Genomic DNA, 14,287 nt, shown 5'->3' with positions numbered 1-14,287 from the left:
TAGCTTCTTCCCTATGAAAGCTTCCTTTGGTGTCATCTTCCCTAGCATCTTGTGTGGAGATTTGTTGTAGGTGTATACTATTGTACTACATGTCTCTTCCCATAGGTAACAAGGCATGTCTTGGTCATGTAGCATATAACATTTTCTACCTTATATATAGAATGATTCTTTCTCTCAACAACTCAATTATACTATATATTATAAGGAATATTTCAATCTCTTTTGATTCCTTCCTTGGTATTCCCTTTGTACTAGATCAAGAACAACCTCAAATCTAGTGTCACTCATTAGAAAAGATGCTTTTGTAAACTTTCCAAAAAAATCCTTTACATGCATCATAATGATATGTGGTTATGTCTAGAATACATGTCACTATCTCTTGAAGAAATTGAAGTTATCCATGACGAATAAGGCCCATCTTCCTTCCATATTTCTATAAGACAATGCTAATGGATCAACATTAATTCATACAACTAGACACTTAGCAAAGGGCCACACTATCTTTTCACCACTTTAGACACCCTTTAACCACTTCTTAGACATTCCAAAAGATCAAACTTTGACTCTATTCCAGCACCAACTAACACCCACTTTGAGTCACAGACCTAATTGGCCAAATTAGGCTGGGTTACAAAGGAAGTATGAGTACTACCAATCCATACAAGCCGTGCAAAATTGAAACAATAGAGAAAAAGGAAAAAATTCTAAGTTTTATTCAATGTTTGCTTCTCATTGGTCAAGTTGATCACATGTAAGTATGGGTATATAGTATGGTTGGATAGTTTTTTCAATCTTCTTTCTGTTGCACTTGGAATGAGGTTCTAATTCAATCTACAACTCAAGATATTCCCATTTTACTAACTGTTGTCCGCATTTTGTGCCATTACCTAGGGTTTCATCTATTTTCCGTCATATCTTGAGATTCCACCATGGGAAATTAATGACCCTTGGTGGAATCTAAGTTATGAAATTTTTTTTTTAATGTTCCTTTTGGTTTTAGGTCAAAAGAATGAGGTTTGAGAGAAAAACTTGATGCCCTAGGCATGCAAGATCCATGTGCATGCTAGAAATTTGTAGCAACATCTTCCATAACTCGCTATAAAGAAGGTTTCAAGGCTTTAAAATTAGTATGTAATCATCTTACATGATCCCCCTCATGTTACAATGTTTGGTTTGAATTTTTTCTCAAGGGGTAGGATACTTCCTTTGTTAATAGATGCCTAATTGTCTACATTCCTAAGTGAGCCTTTAAAAACTTAGTTGTTGCATACTTCTCTTGATATCCCAAGGCTTTAGTATGTTTTATAAAACCAAAAAGGGTATCCAAATCCATGATTCTATTCTTTAGGTTAAGAGGAGATGTTTGTGATTTTCCATGTTCAAGGCTAGAAGCCTAGTCTTGAGTGTGTGAAGCAACTAGCCAATGAAAGTTGCATAATTTAAATCTAATGTTGGATTCATGTTATTTTGGACCTAAAGAGACCCTTTCCATGCTTGAGAGTAACCCCTAGTAATTATTTTTATTTGTGGGGTTTTGTGTCAAATATGCCTATGGGCCACTTTTTAGGCATAAAAATGAGAAATATAGGTGATTTTTCAAGGAAAAAAAGAATTTTATGTTTCTTAGAAGGTTATAAATGTCCTAAAGGTCATTAGGTTAAGTTTTAGGCATCTAGGAGTTAAGATGTCAAAAATTGCAAAAAATTGCAAAAGTTGTCAAAGCAAATTGCAAAAATGCTGACAACTTTGTAGGATTTTGGAATTTGCTAAAGGACTGAGCATTTGGAAATAAGCTATTTTACTATTTCTAAACCTTTTCTAAATCATAGAATTGGAATCAAGTGAAAAATGTAAAAATTGCACTATTTGTACAAAGTTGCACTATTTGAGCAAAGTTGCACTATTGAAAGTTGTAAAAGTTGCTCAAATTTGAAACTTAGTGGAAAAAGGGTCATGGGATCGAACTATCTACTCCATTATCTCTAGGTGGCTGGGTAAACCCTATCCAAAACCTTGTTCTATCTGTTCCAATGCTCAAATGTTCTCAGGCATGCTGAACCGGAACATCCCTAAGGGTCACTAAATGCCATAGGGCTACAATCTTTGACGGAGCATATCTCAGAGCTCATGCAAGATATGGATGCAATTCTAGTTCCTACAAGACCATATTGTAGAGACCTACAACAACGTGTCTCACTTTTTTGGAGATCACAATTCATTTTCATTTTATGATGCCATCTTGGGTGATGCTAAAACTTGTAATGCTGGCCAGTACAAAGTTGCCAAATCTCTCTCACCTTTCATCATGGGATCAAATTGTCTACTCCATTACCTCTAGGTGGTTGGGTAAACCCTATCCCCAATCTCATCCTATCCCCTTTAATGCTCAAACATTCTCGGGCATGCCAAACAAGAATGTCCCTAAGGGTCACTAAATGCCATAGGGCTGTGATCTTTGACAGGACATATCTCAAAGCTTGTGTGAGGTATGGATGTGATTCTAGTTCCTATAGGACCCTATTGTAGACACCTACAATAACCTCTCTCACTTTTTGGAGATCACACTCTATTTTCATTTTACGATGCCATCTCGGGTGATGCTGAAACTTTTAGCGTTGGCTAGTACAAAGTTGCCAACTGCCAAATCTCTCTCACCTTTCATCGTGGGATCAAATTGTCTGCATTGTTAGTTTCAAATGCTGGGTAAACCTTATCCCCAACCTTATCCTATCCCCTTCAGTGCTCAAATGATCTCAGTCATGCCAAACCAAAACATCACTAAGGGTCACTAAATGCTATAGGGTTGCAATCTTTGATGGGGCATATCTCAGAGCTCGTGTGAGGTAATGGATGCAATTCTAGTTCCTACAAGACTGTGTTACAATAACCTCTATCACTTTTTGGAGATCACAATCTATTTTCATTTTACGATGCCATCTCAAGTGATGCTAAAACTTGCAATGTTGTCCAGTACAAAGTTGCCAATTGCCAAATCTCTCTCACCTTTCATCATGGGATCAAACTGTCTGCTCTGTTAGCTCTGGGTGGTTGGGTAAACCCTATCCCCAACCTCATCCTATCCCCTTTAGCAATCAAACATTCTCCTTCACACTGAACTGGAACATCCCTAAGGGTCACTAAATGCCATAGGGCTATGATATTTGATGGAGCATATCTTGGAGCTCTTGCGATGTATGGATGAGATTCTAATTCCTACAAGACCATGTTGCGGAGACCTACAATAAAATCTCTTTCTTTTTGGAGATCACACTCCATTTTCATTTTACAATGCCATCTTGAGTGATGCTAAAACTTGTAGTGTTGGCTAGTTCAAAGTTGCCAACTGCCAAATCTCTCTCACCTTTTGTCGTGGGATCAAACTATCTACACTATTAGCTCTAGGTAGCTAGTAAAACCTATACCTAACCTCATCCTATCCCCTTTAGTGCTTGAACAATCTCAGGCATGCCAAACCAAAATGTCCCTAAGGGTCACTAAATGCCATAGGGCTGCAATCTTTTTCAAGGCATATCTCAGAGCTAGTGTGAGGTATGGATGTGATTCTAGTTCCTAAAAGATTTTGTTGTAGAGACTTACAATAACCTCTCTCACTTTTTGGACATCACATTCTATTTTCATTTTACGATGCCATCTTGGGTGATGCTAAAACTTGCAGTGTTGGCTAGTACAAAGTTGTCAACTGCCAAATCTCTCTCACCTTTCATTGTGGGATCAAATTGTCTGCTTTGTTAGCTCTAGGTGGCTGGGTAAACCCTATCCCCAACCTCATCCTATCTCCTTCAACTCTCAAACATTCTTGGGCATGCCAAACTGGAACGTCCCTAAGGGTTACAAAATGCCATAAGGCTACGATCTTTGATTCGGCATATCTAGGAGCTTGTGTGAGCTATGGATGTGATTCTAGTTCCTACAAGACTATGTTGTAGAGACCTACAATAAACTCTCTCACTTTTTGGAGATCAAACTCTATTTTCATTTTATGATACCATCTCGGGTGATGTTGAAACTTGTAGTGTTGGCTAGCACAAAGTTGCCAACTACCAAATCTCTCTCACCTTTCATTGTGGGATCAAACTGTCTACTCCGTTAGCTCCAAGTGGCCAAGTAAACATGGCTAAATCAATTTGTCCAAATAAACTTTCCAAATCTCTCTCACCTTTCATATGTCTTTCTTGATGTGTTCCTAGATTCTAAATATTAATTTGAACTCAGTTGACATGGCTGGAACGATATGTAGGTAGTACTTTACAAAGTGTTTAATGGTTATCTAATTTCAACTTATTATATGATATAGCTGACCTATATGCATGTAAAGGTCCTATTACTGGTATCACCATTGTAGGTAATGAAGATCTACCATAAGACAAGAAGCTACAAGACCTCTCTCAACCACTAGTACAAGAAATTGAATGCATTCTAGAAAAGAGGACAGCCAAACAAACAAAGTGATCTACTTACTATGAATACCTAGTAAAATGGAAACACCATTTATTGGAGGATGCTACTTGGTTGACACTTAAAAACATTAAGAAGACTACTTTCAATTCAGAAGAGCTCCTAACTAAAGGGACTTAAGTTATTTGGTCTTAGGGAGTATGGTTTTATTTGTGCAATCATATCTGTGGTGATTCTTACAAACTAAGTTGATTTTTTGAAGATAATTTATGTTATTGTGATATTTTTAATTTTTTTGAGATAGTTTAGTTTTGATTTAAAGTGTTTAAGGCAACTTTTCTAGAAACAATCTAGGAAAAGGCTTATTAAGAGCTCATTCCACAAATGAAGCCCTAACTTGTATTTGAACCTGTGGAATTCTCTAAGATTCTAGAAAATTCAAGTAAGGAGGGTATAATTATAGATTCCTAGATCTTAAGAAGTGTCTTGATGGAAAAACCATGTTTGCATTAATCCCTAAGTTGAATAGCTTAGTGTATTAAGGTAGGATTGAGTCGAAAAAGATTTTAAAATGTTGAATTGAATTGATGAGTTTAGTTTAGTGATGGATTTGAGTTATTTTTGGTTAGTAGAGGAGGTTTGAGGCCATGCACCAATTCATGCACCAATTATCTAGTAATTACTTTGAAAACCAAACCTAGTGTGACCTTATTAGGTCTATGTACTTTGCATGGGTTAGGTGCTACAAAAATGGAATTGGGAATCTAGGATTTGGAGTCTTAAATAAATTCCAAAAGGGTGTTTGAATCTACCCATAGAATAATTAGATTTCAACCTAAGAGGAATTCATGTCCAAAAAATTAGAGTAGGAGACCTGCAAGGAATTCTATGATAGTCAACATTTTGTATTGTATGACAATTGGAGGGTAAAACCAAGAGTTGATTCTCGATCAGTTCAACATAATGAAGGTGTCCCAATAGAAACTTGGGGTTGTTGAAGCCATTGGTGAAGAGTTAAAATTGTTGGCTTGCAATAGGGCTAGGGTCCCTAAAACAAAAAGGTGCAAGATCTTAATTAGAGAAGTACTCACCTTTGAGGAGTTCACAAATGACCCTATCACTTTGGATAGGCCACAAAAATGATATCCTAAAGGAGTAAGATATTAGGAAGGCCAAAATTTTAGTTTGGTAGATTAGGAAGAAGAAAGTGCTTAAACCTCACTTCTTGCTCAGCATCTCTGCATTAGTGAAGAGGAGATAAAGAGGATAGATGGCTACATAGATATGGTAAAAAGTGAAATATAAAGAGGGGGAGAATAAGAGAGAGTGAGATACAAGGATAGAGAGATATGAAATTTTTATATATAGAGAGATAGAGATAGAGAAGTAGGGAAATATAATTATAAAGGGAGAAGGAGAGAGGGAGAGAAGGAAAGATGCATAGAGATAGAGGGAAACAAAAAAGTTGTAGGTAGACATGAAAATTTAAGGAAATAAAATGATAGTGATAAATGAATAGAGATATAGGAAGAGGATGAATGTGAGATAAAATAGAGAGAGTTAGGGAGACACAGAGAGACATCTAGATGGTGATATAGATTCATAGAGATCATCATATTAATACTTAGTTTTCTCTAATTCAAAAAATATTGAAGATATCATGTTAGAACTCTCTCTTTGATTTTGTATAGACTTCATACTTAATTTGACTTCTTTAGGTCATCATTTTTAAGTTTAAGTCTATGTGCATACATTAATGATTATTAGAAATTGTAAAAATTGATCTTCTTCTTATGTAACAATATTTAATATTAACCCGAATAATTAAATTTACAATTTTTTTGCATAGTAAGAATCATTTATAACCATTGCATTGTACTAAAATGAATCTAATCTACACATTAATCTAGGACACCTACATGGTTGATAATTGCTTGTATGAATACAACATTGGTGTAGTTGAAGAATTTGACCTTGGATAACACAAGATAACACAACTCTTGTGATCTAGTGATCCCTCCCAAGGTATTTTCCATACCACTAATCCTGACAGAAAACTTAAGACATAAAATAAATGGGTGAAATAGAGCATAGGAGCATAGTTATAATATCACTTTGTGCATTGGGTTAATACTATAAAGGGTAGGATTGGTGCAATGTTGATTTGTAGGTAATACCATTATAGATCTTGCATTATTACTATGCTTATTAGGGCCTGTATTATATTATCAGTTGTTTTATCTAATGGTTAGTGTATTTTGAATTTGATTGCTTCGATTTGGAATAAATTGGTAGTAGATATTATTTTTGTTAAGGGAAGTGTTAGGTATATTACAATAATGGATTTCTTTCTAAGGCATTTGATCCTTGTGTGACTACCTCAGAAACAAGTCAAGCTATCAAACAATGCCTCTTAAACTTTGTGAGATCAATCTTGACCGATAAAGTTTATTGCCAATCAATATTGTATCAAAAATTCAAACTAATTAGGTATTGAATACTTGATAAACAAATGACAGAGAAGGAAAACTTTAAACATGAACAAGATCATAAATCATATGACGATGACGTATTGGAAATGATTAACTTATGCGTTAATAGTGAAAAAGTTTATTGTTAATCAATATTCTATCAAAGTTTTGAAAAGATTAGGTGTTGAATTTAATGTCATACATGAACATATCTAATTTAATGTCATACATGCACATATCTAATTTAATGTCATACATGAACATATCTAGTTTAATGTCTTACATGAACAAACATATAATATAAAATGATAACCAATAATGTTGTATATGAATAAACATATCATATATTAACCAATAATCTCATAAGTTGAATAATTTCATACATCAAATATAGAATTTCATATACATCAAATGTGTATCAAATATGTCCACTGATGCCTATATATATACATGTCTAGATCAACTATATCTTTTCTTTCCCATGAGGGGAAGGAAACAAATCTCTCAAGGTCTTCTATCATCATGTGGAGGGAGACTATGGAGATGATGGGGTCCTCCTGACATGCTCAGTCATCCTCTTGTTGAAGCTCTTCTCTAACTTGAGATGGTACAAACAAAGTAGATATGAATCAATATTTATTATATGTTGAAATCAAATATATGTACATGGAAAATTAATTATTTTCTTACCACCATCAAATAGTCACTCTGTAAGTCCACCTCGAAGGCTTGTGGATGATCAGGCATAATGAAACCCTACAAAAATTAAATAAATATAATCACTTATAAATAACATTAGAAATTTTGATAAACTATTATAAATAACAACTAAAACCAAGAAAATTCTTTCATACTTCAGTCGATGCTTGTGAGCTAGCCATAGCTGTGGCCACTCCATGATCGACGAACTATCAGAGATGAGGAGGAGTGTCCAACGTCATGAGCTACATGTCATATCTTGGGCTCATGTAATGGATGAGGGTCTATGTCAAAGCATTAATAGTCCCTAGAGTGCTGGCCTCTACATGTTCCTTCACAACTGAAGGAATAGTCACATGTTTGCATTGTGGCTTGACCACAGGTGCTCTAACTACATTAGGGTCATGACGCACTCCTGACCTCTCAAATGATGACCCCCCACCTCTACCCTAGGAGTCTAATATATCAAAATAATTGGGGATCTCCCCAAGGACAAACTCAAAAATTCAATTTCTTCAAAAAATACATAGGGACCTCGTGATTCTTGCAAGGAGGGGCATCAAAAACCATCCACCACCTATCCCAAAAATTATTTCTAATAGCATCATGTATGCACCAATGGATGGGGAACCATTTAATACCCTCTCTAACAATATCTTGCTCACTGGGTTTTCTAAATAATGCACGTATTCTACCTTTTGGTATATATATTTTTTAACATCATTGACAATTTATTTGCATAAAATCTTTTTTTGTTCATCCCTCTTAACTCACCAAATATCTAACTGACCTCTAACTGAGGCAATCTGGGTCTTAATGGATTCGAGGGATGATGTCAATTGAGCCCTCATTGGATTGGTTTGTCCAGATTCTTTCAAATGACCAATGAGTCCTAATTTAGTTTTGCCTCTTTCTATTTCATTTATTATATTTTCTTGTGTGCCAAATGGAGGTCTTGCAATTGGTTCAGGTTGTAGAATTTGTTGTTCTTCTTGGGGAGGATTTTGGTTTTGAGGTTCTTGTGGATTTTTCGATTGATTATTGACATTTCATGATAAAAATTCAATTGATATCTAAATAAAAATTTTAAAATCCCTACAAAAAAATATAAAAAATCTACAAAATAATATGAAAAATGTATCAAAAAATGCAAAATGAAGTTTAGATCACATACATCGTGGGTGTGGGCATGCTTGTGATCTTGAATTTTTCTAGCAAGGAGGCATATCGATAATGCAGGTGGTGAAAAGTTTCATTTTATCGAACTCACGTAGGCGCTACTATTGGAAGAAGCTTAAACACTTAGATAAAATAAACCTGCAGCACATTTATATAATTTCACTTTTTTTAAAGTGCGTGCATGCTATAACACATATGAACTATTCAAAAAATGAAAAAAAAAATGTTGTCACCTTTTTGGCACCACAACCTTGTGCATATACCTTTATGCAAGAACTTTTTCATATCCAAGCCTCTTTTTTTATCATGAGCATTTGGAAAGCTTGTGAAGCTATGAAGCCATGGCTTCACTGGGATGGTGATGGGATTTCTTTAAATCAACAAAACCTTTAGTTGTCTTTAGTGTTTTCCATTCAGGGTATGCCTCTAGCTAAGACTCAAGGTGTGAGTGCTCTACATTTTTTTAAACACTAAATCAAGAGTCACAAGGACCTCTTCTCTAGGGTCTCTACAAGTTTTAGATCTTGGGATGATATTGAAGTCATGTGTTGTTTTTCTCATCTAGATCGACAAACTTCTAATTTTTTTCTCAATACCATTTTCAATGACTTGCTTCACTAGTTGGGAATCCAATCTATGCAACCTTGGTGGAAAGAATGGAAGTGGTATCTTGTCAAACCCTTCACCAATTATAGACCCAGCTTAGGGTATCAATGACTTTCTCCCCATCTCCCTATGGTTGATACTCTCCAGTAGTGATGACATCTTCAATCTTCTCCTCATCATTGGAGGGTTCAATTTGATACTATTTGGGATGCTATCACTAAGCCTCAGATTTCCCATTTTTCCTGTGCATGTTGTTTCAAGGCCTTCTTCTTGGGCCATGGCTCAAACATCTTCGTGTTATTTTTTTGGTCATCTTGAGTCTTTTTTGCATATTTTCTAGTTTTGTAGGCATGATCATAATTATTGGTACTAGATACATGATTTTTAAAATATTTTTAGGCCATAACCCTTTTCTTGGCACATGATTGTTCTGGGTGATTCCCAGAGGATTCCTCATCAAATTACTCAAATCTAGCATATTTTTAGGATGAAGATTTTTTTACCTTGTGGAAAGATAGGAATTCTATTCTTTTCACTCAAAAATTTCTTGATATCAATGTTGGAAGGTATACTAAAGCCACCATCTATAGTAATGTAATGTTGAAAAGCTAGCTCTAGGAAAATAGGGTTGTGCTAGAAATGGCCCATCTTAAAGAATTACTCAATCATTGGGGTAACATACTTTGCACAATCATCAAAGTTCCTCTTGACTCTTTAATTGATCACATTCAACCCTAGGGCTTCCATTGGGGTCACAATTCTTCTACTCACCATTTGCATACAGTACACTCACAGGTTTCCTATCACCACTCTCGTACACCCAAGGCATTTTCTTATTTTTTTTGGTGAATAGTTGTTGTCTCCAGCTTCTACCATGTGAACTCTCATGGGGTGATCTCGTATCTCCTATCCCCCTTTTTGAGAATATGTAACAAGTATATAAGTTTATTAATAGAAAGGGACTATAGCAATAATTTCTAGAAGAGATAGTGTTGGGATTTTTGGGTCAATGTTTTGGATCACATTTTGTGATCCATTATGAACATAAAAGAGAGTTGAAGGATGCATAAGAACAGAGATTGATTAGAGAGTGATTTTTCATCAATCTATGTTCTTACTCATTCTTCAACTCTCTTTTTTCTTGATGATGGATCAAATAGTGTGATCTAAAACATTGACTCAAAAACTCCAACACAATCTTTTCCAAAAATTGTTGCTATAAATAATGGATTGTGGAAAATTGATGCCTTTAAGAAAGAGACAATTCATCAAAAAAATTTAATTTTTAAATTATACGTAAAGAAGGTTATTATATATTGTTGGAAATATAAGAGGAGTAATTGAGAGGAGAGGGGTGAATTAGTTACCACTAAAATAAATCCTAGATCCCTTAGATGTCAACATCAAACTCTAATTTCACTAAAAATATTGATGCTCAGTAAACACACAAGCACTCGATTTATAATTATAAATTTTGTAACTCAAAAAATATTTAACATGAAAATCTTATGATATTTAATGTGATTATCCTTACTTAGTTTCATACACATTAAATAAATAGCATGAACACAAGGGACACCAAGATTTAACATGGAAACTTAATTTAGGTAAAACCACCAATTGCAACTAGTTATTGATTTACACTCATTTGAAGTGAGCCCTATTAGGATCCAACCCTATTAAACATTAGAAAACACACTCTTAGGTTTGAACCTATTAGATGATTTAATTACCCTATTAGGAGTGGCCTTGTTAGAGGTCTTTAGACACTTTAGTCTATAAGTGCCACCTTGTTAAAAGATTTACAAATAATTGTTGAGCCAACTCTTTTAAGATATTTAGATCAATATTACAATGGTTAAAGAGTAACAATGAGATGACCTAATTTTTGATGTAAGTAAATTACTGATTATAGATCTCAATTCTGGCTTATGTACTTGATCCTTTGTGATCGAATGTCTCTTTGTAGTTCCATAAGGATATTCTGTTTATCCTTCTATTTCGCTTCCTCTTGGCATTATCTATTCTTCCATTTACTTGCACACATTCAATCCTTAACTTGACCTTATAATTATTTCATACGCATTGTTAAGTCATCTTGAATACAAATTAGAATAATTAATATTCATCTCATTAGTCGACTAGAACGAACAAAAAAAACTATTGAACTCTATATGTCAAAATAAAAAAATCCTTCATTAGTCGACCCTAGTCTACTTAGACACTAACTCAGCAATGATTTTCCTATGTTAACCAAATGAACTCTATTAAAACTACATCTTCACAAAGTTCCTTTGGTAATTGACTGAGCTTGGTTAACACTTGGTTTGATCTAACTATTTTTTCATTAATCGAACGAGCTTGGTTAACACTCAATCTTAAATGGACTTCTTGTTGTTGCTCAAATGAACTCGATAGCCACTATCTTTTGAACTTTGCAAACTCTGGAATGCTTAGCAAACATAAGAAACTATCTTCAATAATTGAGTGAGCTTGACATACACTAACAAGAAAATATATGACATTTTGTGTAACATTAAAGACAATACATAATTAACCAATTATTTTCAACAATCTCCCTCTTTGGTATTGTTGGCAACACAACATATCATAATACAATGAAATTTTTAGAGAAAAATAAAGTAAGGAAAATATCCTTAGTTTCATTCTAATTCTCATATATGAGAACACCCTCTAAGTGTGAACTCCCTATTCCTTCAATTTCTCCCTCTTTTAGAAAATTCTAATTTCAACATCTTCTTCCAATAGAAAATTTTGCCTCTTTGATAACAAACCAAGTTCATTCTCTCTCTGACATCTTCAAGAAAATTATTTTTAAAAATTATGTAAATATGATAGTAAACTCTCCCACTTTGACATCTAATGCAAAATACAATATTCAGTGAATATCAATGTACCTCATGTAGTGATTCATATGCAATATGCATTTCCAATATTGCATCAACTAACTAGTCTTCAACATGCTTTGGTTGATGAATCACTAAACTTCATATTAGTGATTTTTAGATAGGGGAATTACCCCTTACCTCTTAGATTAAAAAATGCATTCTTAGGTAATGAATTAGTGAATATATTCAGATATTCCAATCTTGCATCTTTATCTTGCACCAATTCTATTAGAAAATGATATTTTATAACAATGTGCTTGATCTTGGTGTGCATTACAGGATTCTTTGATATATATTTGTTGCACTAGTGTTCTCATAGAAGATAGCCTCTAGATCCTTAATTTCTATTTTCATACCTGCCAATAGTTGCTTGAACTAAACAACATTGGAAAAATTAGCTACTGCTGCCACATACTGTACCTCTATTATAGAGTAAGAAATACAATTCTACTTCTTGCTTCTCCATGGCACTATTCTTTTACCAAAAAATAATGCTTCATCACTAGTGCTCTTCCTCTCATCAACACTTCCTACCTAATCAACATTGGTGAAGGCTTTCAAATCTAGATTTCCTACTTTCTTGTACCATAATCCATTATGTTTAGTACCCTTTAGATACCTCATGATTCTCTTGATTTTCATCACATGATTTTCTTTAGGACTTGTTGAGAATCTTGCCACCATACCAACTGCTAATGTAATATCAAGCCTTATATGCAGTACCTATTGCAATTTTCCAATCATTGATCTATATGTAGTCTAATTTGCCTCTTTAGAATCATCATTCTTGTAACTATTATGTCCATTAGACATAGGTGTTCCAATTGGACTTGAATCTTCCATTCCAAATTTCTTTAGTATCACCTTGATATGTTTGGATTCAGTAATGTAGATACCATCTTTCTTTTGCTAGATCTACAATCCAAAAAAGAATTTTATCTCTCCAAACATGGACATCTCAAATTCTTTACGCATCCCTTCTGAAAAGGCTTTGCATAGGTCATCATTTCTAGTAAAAATGTGTCATCCACAAAAAAAATCAAGTAATACAATTTTCTTGTCTTGTCCTTCTCTGATATACAAGCTACTGGTATCATTTTTTATTTGAAAACCAATCTTTATCAAGTAGCTGCAAAGTCTTTCATACCAATCTATGGGATTTTTCTTGGTTCCATACAATGTCTTGTGCAATTTAAAAACCATATTATTTTTTATACAGTCTACAAAACCTTCTAGTTGTTCTATGTAAACTTCCTCTTCAAGAATTCAACTCAAGAATGTTGATTTCACATCAATTTGATAAACTTTATATCCTTATTGTGTAGTATAAGAAAATAAAGTTCCAACACCTTCTAATCTTGCAACAAAAGAACATTTTTCACCATAATCAATACCTTCTTCTCAAGAATAGCCTTTGCATATTAACCTTGCTTTGTTTATGGAAACTACTCCATCTTCATTCAACTTATTTCTGAAAACCCACTTTGTGCCAATTACATTCTTATCCTTTGGTCTAGGATCAAGAATCTAGATCTTACTCCTCTCTATCTATTCTATCTCTTCACTCATAGCTTCAATTTATTTTTCATTATCCAAAGCATCTTTAAGTGATCTAGGTTGAAATTTAGTAAGAAAGCATGTACCTTTCAATTTTTTTCTAGTCATTGTTCAATTTGATTTGTCTCTAATGATCTGATCTAGTGCTTTGTTTGACATATCTTGCTGACATAAGTACTTTTGATTTAGAACTTGTTCCACTAGCCTCACCATGATCTTCTATATTAAGCTTGGGTCCCACTATCTATGACTTAGGTCCATCAAACTTGATTTGTTCTAGAAACAATTCAATAGCTTTTGACTATGGCTCAAGTCCTTCAGACTGTGACTCAGGTTGCAATATTTGCAACTCAATAGCCTCTGGAGATTTTTGGGGACTTGGGAGGTAAAGTCAATTAACTTCCAATTAGATTTGAAAAATGTATTAGCTTCATAGTAGATAAACTTTTT

This window comes from Cupressus sempervirens, chromosome 5, assembly GCF_028749045.1.
Source record: "Cupressus sempervirens isolate cs-2001-9-10 chromosome 5, ASM2874904v1, whole genome shotgun sequence".
Classification (NCBI taxonomy): Eukaryota; Viridiplantae; Streptophyta; class Pinopsida; order Cupressales; family Cupressaceae; genus Cupressus; species Cupressus sempervirens.
This window is presented reverse-complemented; position numbering follows the sequence as displayed.